Consider the following 13,474-nt stretch of genomic DNA (forward strand, 5'->3'; position numbering starts at 1 on the left):
TATTCCTTACTCCTATCCCATTTTCTCCAAGGATATTAGGAGAGGTAACATAGGTTTAATAAGATTTTTAATGATCTTTGTGATGAGATTGTAAATCACATTGCAAAGAGAGATTAGAAGAAACTTACCTGGCATTGAAGCACCTTTTAATTTTGGGATTAACACTAAAAGTTTGGCATTGAAGATGGGAAAGATACTTTGTGAAGCATGAGACTCCATCAGCTTCAAAACTTCATCTTTAAGGAAACTTCAATCATACTTGAAGAAGGTGGTCATGAACCCATTTGGACTTGAAGCCTTATCTTCCGCCATTTGATTGAGGGCTACTTCAATTTCTGACATGTTGATTTCCTTCATTAGGAAAACATTATTATCCCTCATCACTACACTTCATATTTTTCAGTTATCGCTTGGATGGTTGTATTTCTAAATACCTTTGGTTCTGAAAGGATATATTTGAAGAAAGTAACCAACTGGCCTTCTATATGCTAGTGGTTTTCGAGCCTGCTACCGTCATGTGCCTTCAAACTTGAGATTATAGTATTCATTATGTGGTAGATGGTGAAGTTTTGAAATAAAAAAGTGTTTCTTTCTCCCTATTTTAACCATCTAACCCTTGATTTTTGATTCAAGAGTATATCTTCCTATTTGTAGTGTTCCTCCAGTTTGGAATTGAGGGAATCTAATTTGATTTTGGTTTCCAGGTTGTGCCTAGTGAGGATTCTTTCCTTTTATACCTCCTCCATCACCTTTTCCATTGCCACCTTATTGTGTAATATATTTCCAAAAACTTCCTTGTTCCACTTCTTTAAATGGAATTTCATTCATTTGAGCTTTTGCTAGAATTTGTACATTTCTGAGCCAAAACATTATGTCCAAGAAGTCTACCATTGTTGAATGGTGGTCAAAATTACCAATTGGGTGGGCCAAAAATTTTCAAATCTAGAGGCTCTCCTTCCATTTTTGGAGTTGTTGTTCCATTGGAGGTGAATGGTCCAGTGGTCCTAGCCCACTGTTGGCAGCACTGCTAATTCAATTTCACATTGGGTGTTGACAAGTTCTTCTACTATGAGAAATTTGTCAATAGTGAAGCTATTTTAGATCCCCCCCCCCCTCTCTTGTTGTTCCATTTGTAGAAACCATCACTAGGTTTGATGTCAACCAAATGATTTCTCCTATGAAGGACTTGAATCATTCATTTGCTTGATCCATTTGTTTGATACACCTTTATTTTCATTTAGAGATGAGTACATGTTGAAGTATCTTCCCAAATCCAATGAAGATGATTAAGGTTGGAAATTAGCCAAGATATGAACTCAAGAAAGAAAGCCTCTAGGAAATTCCTCGAGACCCGTAAATATTTGGTATGGTCCCATGCAACTCTGTGCCTATAAGGTGAAAATTAACTGTGATGGAATTCAAAGAGGTCGTTATGTTTTCTAATTCTATCAATTCCTGGTTCCAAACTATGGCTAGGCCTATAAAGTCCATTGAGGCATCTATTGTTACCACTTTAAATCCTCACAATATCTTCCGTAGAGTGGCCTCACGGGCTAATGATGAATTCTCTTTTTCCTGAATCATCAAAATTGAAGGGGAATCTTGACTAATTTTTTTATTAAACATCCTTTGCTTTGAAGGAATATTCAACCCTCTTACATTCCAGGAGATGCACTTCACGAGGAAACTTATTGAGGGTTTACGAAGTAGCTACTTATCTTGGCATATTGGCCTGAGTCAATGAGTCTTATTCCTAGGTCATCTATTCTTTGTAGATGATACTTTCTACCTCTTTTCTTGCTTTCCTTTTGTGAAATCTTTAGATATTTTGTGGTGATTCCTTAGACTACTAGTTTGTTTGTTTCTCTAGCTAATGAAGGAAAACCTATTATGGACTTGAAAACAATTCAATGTTAGAAAATGTTTGGATATGGGATTAAAAAACTCATCTTTGAGAATCTCATCACTCCTGTGATTTTATATAGATGTGTGGCCTATGGATGTAGTATCTCTATAGAATCATGGAGGAAGATTGAATAGATCCAAAAGTTGTTTATAATCTATATTCTTAAGATTAAATGAGATTCACCTTATCTTGTGCTCCTCATTATAGCAATCCTCCCCCCCATTGAGAGCATGGTTATGGCTATGTATCTTATGTAGAAGAAGAGGTTAAGCAAGATGGAAGACAAGAGGTTTCCTAAAATTTCTTCCACTCTATCTAGAACCACCTTCCACTAAAGCGGGGATGAAATAAGGATGCTAAGTATTGGATAGACGATTGGGGGATAAACAAAGAGATCATGATGTAGAATAAAGACAATATTAAAAATATTTTTACATCAAAATTTAAGGAGAAATTGTGGGGTGACAAAGAGTTATAGGGAAAAGGCAAACTAAGATATTATAAAGAGGTGATCAATCCAAATCTAAAAAATCAAAAGTATCTCCCTATCTTGACTAGTGTAAAGAAGAAAATAAGCATTGTTAAAATAAGAAAAAATTCTCATTAGCTTCATATTGAAAGTAGGTGTCAAATAATTCCCAAAACACCATTGGATGAAATAGATGGTCACATTTGTGACACTAATATGTTTGAAGGTGAAAAGATCTTTATCTTATATTGTCCAACTTATACTATGACTAGATCTAAATTTTAAAATCTTTTTCACATTATCATCCTTATCACGATTTTGTTGATTTTCTAGGGCTAATTAGACAAGCACAATTTTCTATATTTTATAATTAATTCCAATGATATATGATATTAGTTTAACACACTCCAGAACATCATTAAGTAATTACACTCAGAAAATTCAACTAGTCAAACATTAATTTTCTAAGGAATTTGACTCCTTAGAAACTTCATCCTCTTCCTTAGATTGCTTCCCACGCGTGAGAGGGAGAGAGAAAAATGTGAGTGACAAGTGATTGAGAAAATGAGAACTTCAAGTGTCTTTTTATAGTGGTTTTAGGGTGTCAAAGAGGCACATCTCTTCGCAAATTAAATCAATTTTTTTCTTCTAATTTATTTATTTTCTTTTAACTTGTGTAGTTGGATAATATCTCCTGCGGCTACCTAAAAATCAACATTCCCCTTAGCTAGGGAGGTATTCTAAAAAATGTTCACTTAGCTGAAAAATTTATCCATCCCAAGAAAAGATTGAATGAGCCCACTAAGTTAATGAACCCATCCACTTCATGTTCCATTCCAAAACCATGTGGAAAGCATCCTACATTAGCATCATGCAAAATATCTAGTCACCCACTAGCCAAATACCTTTTGGTGATATGGTTAGGTACCCCATGACCAGGGTAGAAACAAAACTAGTCCTAGGTCACCATCTAACCAAGTTGTCACTTGGAACTAGGTCAATTTTCCCTAACCAATGGTGAAACCCTAGGCCTATTTACCATTCCCTCATGTCGTCACATAACACTTGAATGGTAAAAATAATTTCTCGATGCTTTGAGGAACTCACTATACCCACTAGATAAGTAACCCTTGGTAATATGGTTAGAACCTTTTAACTGAGGGAGGACTTTAGACCCTAATATTATCTAGGTAATTCTCCCTAACCACATTACATGGCACCTGGTCAATCCCCTTGACCAAGAAAAAATGTTTGCCCCAATGCTACAACATCAACACTCCCTCTCAATGAGGGAGGCATTCTCAACAACTCCAAGTTTGTCTATGAAGTATACAAACTTCATTCGGGATAGAGGATTTATGAGAATTTCAACAACCTACTCGTCCATAGAAATTTATTGGAGCCTCACTGCTCCCTTTTGTACCATGTCTCGAATGCAGTGGAACTTGATCTCAACGTAAATCGACCTGTCATAGAAAACCATATTTTTTTAAAGATTCACACAACTTTTATTGTCACAATGTATCACGGTCGTCTCTAGAATTTGATAAAAAAATCCTGCAAGAATCTTCTCAAGCCAGAATGGCTACAATATACCCAGTCTCTGTAGTTCTAAATGTGACATATGTCTACTTCTTGATCATCCAGGATATCATTGCAAAACCCAAACTGAAGAAACATCCTGATGTGCTATTCCTGTCTTCAACATTTCTTTCCAAATTAGAATTTATGTATCCCTACAACTGTACTTCACCATTTGAGACATATCTCAATCCATAATTGATTGTACCATGTAGATATCTCAACACATGCTTTATCACAATCTAATGTGCATGCCTAAGTTCCACCATGAATTGGCTCAGAATGTTCATTACAAAGAAAATATTAGGTTTGGTATTAACCAAATACATCAAGGATCCAATCAACTATCAATACATAAAGGGATCCACCAAATCTGAGTAACATCCCCTCAACTTCTTCAAATTGGTCACCATGGGAGTGATCATGGACTTGTATTCCATCATCCCAAGTTTCTTAAGGATCGTAATAATATAATATCATCGATGAATATCTTACCTATCTTCTGCCACACTTCTAATTCCAAGAAGTAATGCATCAAACCTAGATCCTTCATCTTGAACTCAGAGATCAAATCCCTCTTATATTGATCGATGATATTTTATACTCCTGTAAAAAACAAGTCATCAACATATAACAATGAAATCACAGGATCACCTTTAACAACCTTGTAGTAAATATTGGGATTGACATCGCTCTTGGTGAAACTAAGACTCATCAGGTATCCATAAATCCAAGAATATGAAGCCCAAGGTGCTTGCTTGAGTTTGTACAAAACCTTCATTAGTTTTCAAGAATGAGACTCCGTCTCATGTACCTCAAAGCCTTGAAGTTTCTCTATGTACACTTCTTCCTTAATCACTCCATTGAGGAAATCAATTTTCTCATCCATCTAATGCAATTTCCAACCCATAATCAAAGCAATAGAAGTAATAGTTCTAATAGAAGTGTATCTGGCGAATGGAGAAAATGTTTCTTCATATTCCTCTCCCTCTTTCTGGGAGAACCCTCTTACCACGAATATTTATTTGTACTTATCTATGTTGTCATCCACTACATGCTTGATCTTGTAGATCCACTTGGAAGTCACAACTAAGTTCACCTCAGGTCTTGACACAATTTCCCACACATCATTCTTCATAATGGATTGATAATCGTCCATAGTGACATCCTTCCAAACTTGCTAGCCTACTGCCTCCTTATAGTTTGATGGCCCATAATCAATGATGTGATTCATTAGTGCTACATATCCTGAGTACTTCTTAGGATGTTTACTTTCTCTGAAGGTGTTGCGGGGAGCTTCATGCTTATCTGCATCCTTCAATGTACTTCAAAGCCATGCCAACCTCTTCTTGTGTTATGGAACAACAACCCTAAGTGGGTCCACTAACACAATGGGCCAGTTTACTTCTTCTTGATGATCTAAAGGATGTTCCACAAGTATAGAAGGAGCTAAAACTGCATCCTTGGGATCCTCTGGCTTCTCATCATCCTGAGAGACCCTTTGAATCTCTAGTAGGATACATCCATCCATTTTAATTAACTCTGAGTCCCCTATGAACTAGATGCTCTCCCATTGATATAGCATGGTTCTAGATGTCTTTATAATTTATCCCTCTCGAACACAAATCACTCTTGTTGAGTTTATGCTCAATCTTGGGAGAAACCTCTGATATTCCCTTTAAATCTCTTAGTTTAATTTCTTATGAATAATAGTGGATCTAAATCTCTCATATTAAAATTTACATTTTACTCCATTAGAATTAGGCTATAATATACCCACATAGTGTTTGACTTTGTTAAATTGTTCCTCCATAATTTATGTGATTCTTTGCATAAATTTAAGTAGAAGTAAAAAGTAAATATGTAGTACATTCTTTATATTTTGGTAATTAAACATATTTACCAGGAATTACTACCCACCATAATTTATGCAATTCTTTGCATAAATTTAGGTAGGAGTAAAAGTAAATATGTTGTACATAAAGATTGTAACAACCCCAAAAATTTACACTACCCACCATAATTTATGCTCTGATACCATGTTGATTTTCTAGTGCTAATTAGACAAGCACAATTTTATGTAATTGATAATTACTTCCAATGATAGATGATATTACTTTAAAAAATTCAAGTGATCAACATTGACTGTCTCAGACATCCAACTCCTTAGAAACTTTTGTCTCTTCCTTAGATTGCTTCTTTGTGAGAGGGAAAGAGAAAAAAATGCCAGTGATGAGAATGAGAAAATTAGAAGTTCAAGTGTCTTTTTATAGTGATTTTAGGGTTCCCAAGAGGCATGTGTCTTTGCAAATTAAATTAAATTTTCTTTATTTAATTTTCTTTCTTCTATTTTTTTTTTCTTTTAACTTTTGTAGCTGGGGAATACCTCCTGCTGCTACCAAGAAAATCAACACTTTAACTCAACAAAATTGTGGTGATCTTGGAATGTTTCTCTTAATGTTTTTCAAGCATAAAAATACAATTCTAAAGAGTTTATTGTCTAATATACCATATTTGGTCTTAGTGTATATTAATCATCATCATAGTCATTGTGGTGTCATCATAATGTGGGAAAAATCAAACTTATAGTGATCATGAAACACTACTCTTAATGTTTTTCAAGCATAGAAATAAAATTCTAAAGTATTTACTTTCTTAAGGTCCAATAGAGTCTTAGTGGACATTAACATCATCATCTTAATGTGGGAAAGCTCCTTAAAATATTCAAGGTAGAAATATAGTTTACACCAAGGTTCCAAGTTATCACAATGATATAAAGTTCAACATGTCACTTGCACAAATTAAACATAAGGTGGGGAGAATAACAATCATTCATCCCAACCACCCCAAAGAAACACACAATTCACATTTTTTTAATAATAATTATTCAACAAATTTATTTTATCATTATATTATTTTTCTATTATTCTTATTATTATATTTCTTTTCAAAGAAACAAATCGGAATTTGTATTAAAAAAATATGGTTACTAGGCCATAACCTTTACATGTCCTAACCTTACTTGGAGGTTTGAAATTGAGCATGAAGGTTGGATCCAAATGCATCAAGTGAGTTCCCCATGACACAAATTTCAAACCCTTTCCAACTAAAAATTCTCCAAAAAGCTCTCAATATCCAGATACATTTACATTCCATTATTCACTACTTTTGTTTTGACTTATTTTGACTTCTTGTTTTCCTTGGTGAAATGCCTTTTCCTTTCTTCCCACCTTGAGTCCACCATGTGTTTTCTTCTATTTGTAGTGAATCATTCTTTAGCAAGTGAAATTTGTTGGTTGGTTTCTGTCATCCCTGATGCAATTTCTTTGGTTGTATCTACTTCCTTTTTGTCTTCTAGTTCTTTCTTATCTTGAGGCTCTTCGTCTTTAAATATTGTATAGTGATAACCCTAAGCTCCTTCCCACCATTTGGGTCTGTGGGTTTTATTATGGTCTTTTCTCTTCTATGAATGTTTGGGGTAGTTTTGAATTATGTGTCTCGTTTCATAGCATGCTATACATTGGAATAAAATATTCTCATAACTGGGTTTTTGGACCCAAACATAGATTGGAGCAGTCAGATTAATCTCTGCATGAAAAACCTTGTTGACGTCCATCTCCACACATATTCAGGCAAAAGTAGTCTTGAAAAAAATTGTAGTTTTAGGATAATGGAAATAAAACTTTCCCAATGCATTGCCAATAGAGGATAGCAATGAAAGATTCCAAAAATGCAAGGGAAGGTTCATAAGCCTTACCCAAACTGGATTCATAGAGATGCCATTATTGGATCAAAAGTGGGAGTCCAGGACTACATGAAGAGACCGACACTACCCCAAAACCATGACCAAGTTTTGAAAATGGCCTTCTTGTCCTATATATTATCAAAAACCACAACGAGAAAACTGAGTGCCATGGGGTAAATTTAGTTCATCTGTCAAAAGGGGCTTCCATGTCTCAGAGATCTACTTGTGCATATTCGTTAGTCACGACCAATACCCATTAAACTTGCAAACCAAACCTTGCTTCAAAAGAAAAGAAAAGAAAGAAGCTTCCTCATCCAGAGGAACATTGAGGGAAGGACTTTTTTAAACCACTAGAAAATTAGAACAAAATTTTAGCATGGAATTATAGGAAACCGAAGAAGAGCTTTCTTGACCAACAACCACATCTGGAAAAGAAATTGTCTTCTTTCTCTAAATCACTGGAATTCACCATTGAAGGAACTGAAAAAGAGAATTGTGAAATATTCACGCAAACTAAGCATAGAATGGTACGCTATGGCGAAACCCTAGTCACCACAAAGGTTTCTAGAGCTCCATCCATCCTCCCTCCATTAAATTTTATTATTATTATTATTATTATTATATACTTATTTATTTACCACAAGCACATATATTCACAAAGCATACCATCCATACTTGGTAGTGTGTCAAAAGAAAAGAGTGCATGACAAATGATTGGCAATATATCTAGTGAATATTTTTCACCATTTATAATGTAAATGTACTATTTCCTTTTTTAATATAGGTTTTCATAGCTAATTCTCATGGATTTTTTTGAAGAATTGTAATGTGCGTAAGTTTTGAAATGTTTAATGTTTTAAATAGACACCCCATCCAACACTTTAAACAAATAAAGTTAAAAAATATTAAATATAATCCAAGATTTGAAACAATTATTTTAATTACTAAAAATAAATAAATAAATTAAACCCTTGAGGTCAAAACCTTGTTTAGAGTAAAAAACATGAAAAAAAGTTTGCACCTAAGAGTTTTGATTCCTTTGCATGATCCATAGTTCTACACACACACCATGTGTAATTTTCATTGTTTCAAGTACACTTTTGAATGCATTAACGAATGGATTCAATAGCTTGGAAATTTCCTTGGACACTTGGATTGTGCAGATTACATGGCTTAAACGTGCAATTCCAACAAATCTTTGTTGAATTTCAAACAAATTTGATACGGAAATAATAAGTGGAAAATTTATAGAATAGTAAAATATAGAATAGTAAGACTACTTGAAGTATTTTAACCATAAAAAATATTATTATTATTATATGTAATTGACATTGTCACATTTTTTTTGTTATTAATATATTTTTAAAAACACATCAATATTAGTTAACCTACATTTAAAATATAAAATATTTTAGGACATTGAATTTTTTATTATTATTAATATTTTTTAAATATGATATATCAATTTTATATTAAAAATGTGTGAATTACACATTTCTCTTATTAAGAACTAATTAAATTCTTTTACCTTCAATTACTTATTTTTCTTTGAGCATTTAAATATTTTCAATATTAAAATAATCCTTTTAAACTCTATCTTTATATCTTTATATATATATATATATATATATATATATATATATATGGTATTAACGTATATTATTTAATATAGAAATTCAACTAGTTTATTTAAGTCTTATAATAAAATATTTTTAAAAGTACTGAGAATTATACATTTTCGTCATACTTGAAAGTGAAAATATAACTTTTACTTGATTTTTTTTATAGTTAATATAAATTATATTACTTAATATGGATGTACAAATATTTTATTTATAGTTGAAAGCAAATATAAAATATTTTTACCACATCTCCCTCATAGAGGGTTGTAATCTCAACAAAAAATCAAGTTAACAGTAGAATGAGATTATTATTGATGTTTTAAAATGCTTTAAATTTAATTAAAATTAACCAAATATGGATATTCATTTTCTTTGTTATAGTCAAAGTTGTTTTTTTATTTAGGGAGTATTTTATTTTTATTTTAAAAATGTCACGTGTCAACTTCAGGCCCTGAAAGAATTACACATTTCCCTCATATTGGGTTGTATAATGTGCTTCTCTGTGCAACAACAATTCATATAACTCATTTCCCTCATATTGGGTTGTAGAATGTGCCTCTATGTGCAACAACAATTCATATAACTCACACAATCATATAAATGAAATGACAAGGCAGATAAACATCAGAACACTAAATTTATGATATATCTCACACAAGGTATAAATTTGACCAGTGCGCTTACCCGTCAAGTAAATTGTTTATGAGGAGTTTCTTTTTAAAACGATTTATTTTTGCCCATCGTTTCAATAGTATATATTAGATGCATTTTTTGTTATTTTTGTCATTGTTAGCATCACCAAACAGGTCTTGTCACAACCATTGAAAAAAGAACATCAATATTTGTTTATGAGGAGATTCTTTTTAAAATGATTTATTTTTGCCCATCATTTCAATAGTATATATTAGATGCATTTTTTGTTATTTTTGTCATTGTTGTTAGGTAGTATCACCAAACAGGTCTTGTCACAACCCTTAAAAAACAACATCAATATGTATTTAGTGAAGCTGGAAAATAACAAAAAAAAAATGTGGATTGGATGAAAAATCCATTAATGGCAAGTCAAATAAATTTAATGGAAACATTTTGGATTGCTTAACGGATCCATTAATTTGAACACCAAAATCATCAGTAGTTCAATCAATCACCATCAATTAGTAGAGATCCATTAGCTACAATGTCCAAAGAATTCCTTCACCAGATTGCATATTATTTTTTGGCACAATACTTCTCTGACTGTCATTAAAATTCCATCATGATAGAGACTTGCGCTACAATTTTTGTTTATAATTGAAGAATTATGACAAATACACTTTAACCATTTAGGAATTTTATATATGAACCTCAACTTTGGGAAATTTAACATAGATATAATTAATTAAAGTGATGAGAATTATTATTATTATGAATGGTAATTTGAAATTATATAATATTTACTATTTTGATATATTAAAAATTATAGAGGTAAAGATAAAAGTGAGAAGAGTGAAGATTATATATATATATATATGGGTTATGGTACACAATCTATGAGGCACCTGTTTTTATGGCCAAGTATCACTTATTCCTGAGTATCTATGGCATCAAGAAATTGGTGAAAGAATGACAAGTAATATATTTACTCAACTTACTTACAAATTAGGAAGCTTTTAAATGTGTATGTGAAGAGCTTTTAAATTGAAGATCCTCCTCTCCTATCCTTTAGCTACATCTTTTCCATTGAATAATTTCAAACCTCCATAGTCACAAAACAATGTATACAATTCATTTATATAATTTCCAATCAAAATAAACGAATCATTGGAAAAACAAAATTGTATTAAAGAAAATCTAAAGTAGTTGAAAAGATTAAAACTTACATATTTAACATCAAGTTCGTGTGTTGTGCTTGACTACATAAATATATAGAAATGAATTACACTTCAATTGAATAGTCGTATGGGATTTATAGTTTTCCATAAAGTTGAAATGCATAATTAGCTAAGAAAAAACAAATTCTCTATTATTAATTATGAAAAAACAATTTGTTATTTTATAGAAAATCAAAACTCCTTAGTATGCTATGGAAATATCAAAACTTTATGTTAAATGTTTTGGTTATCTTAAAGATTTGATGGATTATATTGCAAGTTAACTTTTCAATTTTAAGAGTTAGAAACACTGTTTATCTGGAACTTAATGTAGCCTGGCTTGTGTAATAAATTGACATTTTAGAAAATAAATTGAGTGTCATTAATGATGTGTAGATTTTAAAAGTATTGGTAAATGATAACTAAAAAATGAAATATAAATACCCTTCAAATTTAACAACTCATCTCACATTACCAAAATTTAAGATTAATTAATTTAATTATATATATATATATATATATATATATATATATATATATATATATATATATGAGAATTTTTAGAGTGTAGAGAATTTTGAAAAAATAGTTGTTACTATTACACCAATTACAACTATTGCATAAATGTAAGAAATTGGCCAGTTGCAACATGTCTCCTCAAAATTGTTCATCAAATTACTTGAACTAAAATCTTTTAAAAACATTAACTAAATTATAACTTTATTATTATTAAAATAATAATTATTTTAAATACTATACTACCATATCCTCACCAATCAACATAATGTTATAAATGTTGACATTCTACAGTCTAATATGAGAGCAATGTATAATTTCATTTGTGTGGAGTTGATAGGTATCCCTTTTAAAATAAAAATAAAATATTTTCTAATTAAAAAGTAATACTGACTATAATAAAAAAAATTGGTTAGATTTAATTAAAATTATTATAAAACATCAATAATCACATTCCTCAGTTGTTGATATTACAACCGAGTCTAGAAGAAATATGTTTGGTAACATATTTTTATATTAATTTTAAAATAACATAAAGTGATAAAAAAATTAAAAATAAATAAATAAATCTTATATTTTCACTTTTCACTATATGAGAAAGATGTATAATTATAACATAAAGTAAATTATGACTTTATTATTATTATTATTATTATTATTATTATTATTATTAAAATAATTATTATTTTAAATACTATACTACATATCTTAACTAATCAATGTAATGTTATAACTTTAAGACAACTAATATATTTTTTAAATGGTGACATTCTATAGTCTAATATGAGAGCGATGTGTAATTTCATTTGTGTGGAGTTAATAGGTATCCCTTTTAAAGTAAAAATAAAATATTTTCTAATTAAAAAGCAATGCCCACTATAATAAAAAAATTGGTTAGTTTTAATTAAAATTATTATAAAACATTAATAATCACATTCCTCAATTGTTGATATTACAACCTAGTTTAGAAGAAATATGTTGGGTAACATATTTTTATATTAATTTTAAAATAACAATAAAGTGATAAAAAATAAAAAGAAATCTTATATTTTCACTTTCACTACCCTATTTGGCATTTACATCGACAAGCTAGAAGGTTGTTTAGAGGAAGCAGGATGTGATGGCACGATCTTAGCTGGGATAGTCATCATCCTTCTTCTCTACACTGACGATATTGTTCTTCTCGCAAGGTGCTCATCTGATCTTGATAAGCAACTTATACTTCTTAAGGATTTCTGCTCTACCATGGGTATGATTGTTAACACTGACAAAACGAAAGTTATGATTATCAAATCCAAGAAGGACACTTACACTAATTTTATGTACGACAATATTAACTTGGAGGAAGTGTCTTCCTACAAGTACCTAGGAATTGATATTCATCACAAGCTCAACTAGAACTATAGCATTGAGAAAAGGATTAATGGGGGATGGAAAGCTTATTTTGGTCTTGAAAATAACTGTAAAATGGCAAACCTCGTAATGTGGGATAGAAAGAAGTTCCTCTTTGAAACTTTAGTCACTACGGTTATCTTATATGAATGTGAGGTTTGGGTTTGTAGCATCTCTAGTCCTGGAGAAAGATTGAGCAAATCAAGAAGTATAACCTCAAAATTAAAAGCAACACACCATATCCTATTCTACTTATAGAAGTGGGTCTTTCCCTTATAGAGAGCCTAGCTATGACTAGGCTTCTGTTGTACAAGCACAAACTCAATAACATAGGAGACCATAGACTTCCTATGCTAGCTTTAAATTCCAGCCAAAACCACCTAAGGCTCAAAC

The sequence above is a fragment of the Pinus tabuliformis genome, chromosome 3_2, assembly GCF_031772625.1.
Source record: "Pinus tabuliformis cultivar Carrire ecotype Pingquan chromosome 3_2, CPIR1, whole genome shotgun sequence".
Classification (NCBI taxonomy): domain Eukaryota; kingdom Viridiplantae; phylum Streptophyta; class Pinopsida; order Pinales; family Pinaceae; genus Pinus; species Pinus tabuliformis.